This window comes from Petromyzon marinus, unplaced genomic scaffold, assembly GCF_048934315.1.
Source record: "Petromyzon marinus isolate PM22_M1 ecotype Great Lakes invasive population unplaced genomic scaffold, UKy_Petmar_22M1.pri1.0 PM_Scaffold_210, whole genome shotgun sequence".
Taxonomy (NCBI): Eukaryota; Metazoa; Chordata; class Hyperoartia; order Petromyzontiformes; family Petromyzontidae; genus Petromyzon; species Petromyzon marinus.
Genome location: NW_027423181.1, coordinates 54835 through 57877, shown reverse-complemented (window position 1 = coordinate 57877; position 3043 = coordinate 54835). Strand labels below are relative to the sequence as shown.

At 42.9% G+C, this 3043-nt stretch overlaps 1 long non-coding RNA gene across 1 annotated transcript; it reads left to right on the top strand.

Annotated features, from left to right (window-relative positions):
• The first annotated feature begins 235 nt into the window (after nt 1-235).
• Nucleotides 236-2808, top strand: LOC142922918 (uncharacterized). The gene is made up of 3 exons (XR_012940420.1): nt 236-787; nt 1473-1553; nt 2623-2808. It is a non-coding gene; the product is annotated as an uncharacterized LOC142922918 (long non-coding RNA).
• The last annotated feature ends 235 nt before the right edge of the window (nt 2809-3043 follow it).

Genomic DNA, 3043 nt, shown 5'->3' with positions numbered 1-3043 from the left:
GGAAAATGATCTGACTAAGGTAAGGGCAGTAAGATCTGCTGCAGAGAGGGAGATGACTCACAGCGGGTGACTGGGTACATCTAACAGAGTCTGCTAATAACTAGAAACATTCAATAACAATTTCTTTGTTATTTGGAGAACGAAAAATATCAATTCAGAGGTTCATTTGGTTTACCTATATATATGGACAGGGTACGACTGAAGCACTACATTAATTTAAAAGTCGTACTAACTACCTAAAAACTACGCTGAGCCAAGTGATAATCTTCCCACAGAGTATGACGCTAAAGCCGACATAAAGCAGGCTCACGGTCTTAGTTCTTTCGGTAAAGTCACGTTGAAGGGAAACAACAAAATAATAAAATATAAATAAAGCAATAAAAATTATCACGTTTCGACCATAACACAAACGGTCGTCTTCAGGTGTGTTGGTTTGCATGAATTTATTTAAAAACGGTGAATTTTGCCCATTTATTTATTTATTTAAAAACCCGTTGGCGCCACGCGCAACGATTTGGCAGTTTATCGTTACTGCAGTCACGATAGCTTTAAATCAAAATTTCAGGCTCACGTTGTTGAAAGCTTCAACAGTTTGAGTCAGAAAGTGAGGAAAAAAACGGCAGCCCCCTTTCGAGTCTTTTGAAAGCTGCAACACCAGTTTAAAGTCGTGATGCATGTTGAACTTCTTTTGCACCGTACCTAGGCAAACGTGTTGCTCGGAGGTGCGGGGAAGGACGGTGAGGAGACATCATCATCTGAAGAAAGCAATGCAGATCATCTGACTAAGGTAAGGGAGGCTGTAGGAGCAGCAAAGAGGGAGGATAAATCACAGCGGGTGACTGGGTACATCTAACAGAGTCTGCTAATAACTAGAAACATTCAATAACAATGTCTTTGTTATTTGGAGAACGAAAAATATCAGTTCAGACGTTGATTTGGTTTACCTATATATGGACAGGGTAAGCCTGAAGCACTACATTAATTATAAACTCGTACTAACTATACTCTTTGGTTCTATTGGGTAAAGTCACGTAGGTGAAAATAAAATAACAAAAAATCACGACGTTTCGGCCACAACACAAGCGGCCTTCATCAGGTGAAGGCCGCTTGTGTTCATCAGGTGAAGGCCGCTTGTGTTGTGGCCGAAACGTCGTGAATTTTTGTTATTTTATTTTCACCTACGTGACTTTACCCAATAGAACCAAAGAGTATGGATCCTAGCAGTCACGAAAGCTTTAAATCTAGAATCGTACTAACTACCAAAAAAACTACGTTGAGCCAAGTCATATAATCTTCCCACAGAGTGTGACGCTAAAGCCGACATAAAGCAGGCTCACGTTGTTGAAAGCTTCAACAACAGTTTGAGTCAGAAAGTGAGGATAAAAAAGGCAGCCCTCTTTCGAGTCTTTTGAAAGCTGCAACACCAGTTTAAACTCGTGATGCATGTTGAACTTCTTTCGCACCGTTCCTAGGCAAACGTGCTGCTCGGAGGTGCGGGGAAGGACGATGAGGAGACATCATCTGATGAAAGCAATGCAGATCATCTGACTAAGGTAAGGGAGGCTGTAGGAGCAGCAAAGAGGGAGGATAAATCACAGTAGGTGATTAGGCAAAATTCAATTATCACGTATGCTTTCGTGACCAAAATCATCCATAATACCGTTTTGTCCTTTCTTTTGGGTTAGATTACTGGCGAAACGTCGTACTCGGATTGTAAATGTTGTGGCTTGGCTCTCCAACACACCGGTGTGCTGTACTCGTAACGAATTGGCACGATCTGTTTAAGTGGTAAACCTTACAAATTGGCTGTGTCGGATTGTGGCCGGTTTAACGAAACATTTATATATTTACACGATCTAAAAAGAAGAAAACCTGTAGTATAGATCAGTATTGATAAAATTCAGGTAAAAAATTAAAGTTTACGTTGCAAAACTTGCAAAGAAGACCAGTCCACACGTAAAGGTGCAGCCTTGAAATTGTTTGATCATACGATTGCTCGCGGTTGGGTTTGCACGAGAGGAAACTCACCTTCTACACCCACCAAACATCTTGGAAAATGTGGGAGCACCCACACCTGACCCCACAACACACATGGCTTGTCCATCGACTACCTGTGGTGTCCCTATTTATACTGCAGGGTGAATAAAAGTGGGAAGGATGTATTTCTACCGACATGCCAGGAAATTGTGGCACCAAATTCCGTACGATAACACCAGATTGCTAACCGTTGCATGAATAGCACATTAAGCCATTTGAGTATTTAAAATATGCATGATTTCCAATTTCACGCACTGCAAGAATGGGGAGGGCGTATGAAGGGATGTAAACCCGTATGGGAATGTGTCCATATGGGTCTGTATTTGCGCTCAAGTGATATCACATGCATCTTTTTAACGTAACGTCTTCAGAATATCACTAAGGAGAATTTAGACATAGAGTATGTTTTTGTCCAACTTCTTTGGAAACAAAGATAGATCCTGGTATCTAAAAGCAGAGTCTCCATTATTAGATTGGCTTGCCATGTTGTTCGAAATAAGAATCCGCACTTAGCAGTTTGAGCAATGCTGCAGTGTAGTGGCGATGCGTGTCCGTGACTTAAGGCTGCTTTTACTGCTGCCGTAGGAGGAGGCCAAGAGTATTCAACGGGCAGAAGGGGACACCATCTCCAGCATCGTCGTCAAGGATGAGGCATCCACATCACCCCCGGCGGTGTCAGCAGCAGATGACAAGGGGCTGGAGATCCAACACAGCACCGTTCCATCCGCCGTGTCTTTCGTGACCGAGTCCAGCACGACTGGGCTGCACAAACCTAATGCCGGAGGTAAGTGTTTGCTGGCGTGACCCTGTCCCTCCGATTAGTATGGATGGCGACGCACGGTGTGAAAGAAGTTCAACGTGCACACATACGTACACTTTGATATCTCGTCACGCTGCTGTGGTTGTCTAGCCATTGCTGTCGATGTAAAACTTACAGGCTGAAGATGCTCTTCAGGCAATTCTGATTACTAGTGCTGAACACTTCAAAAACATTTAATACATTTGC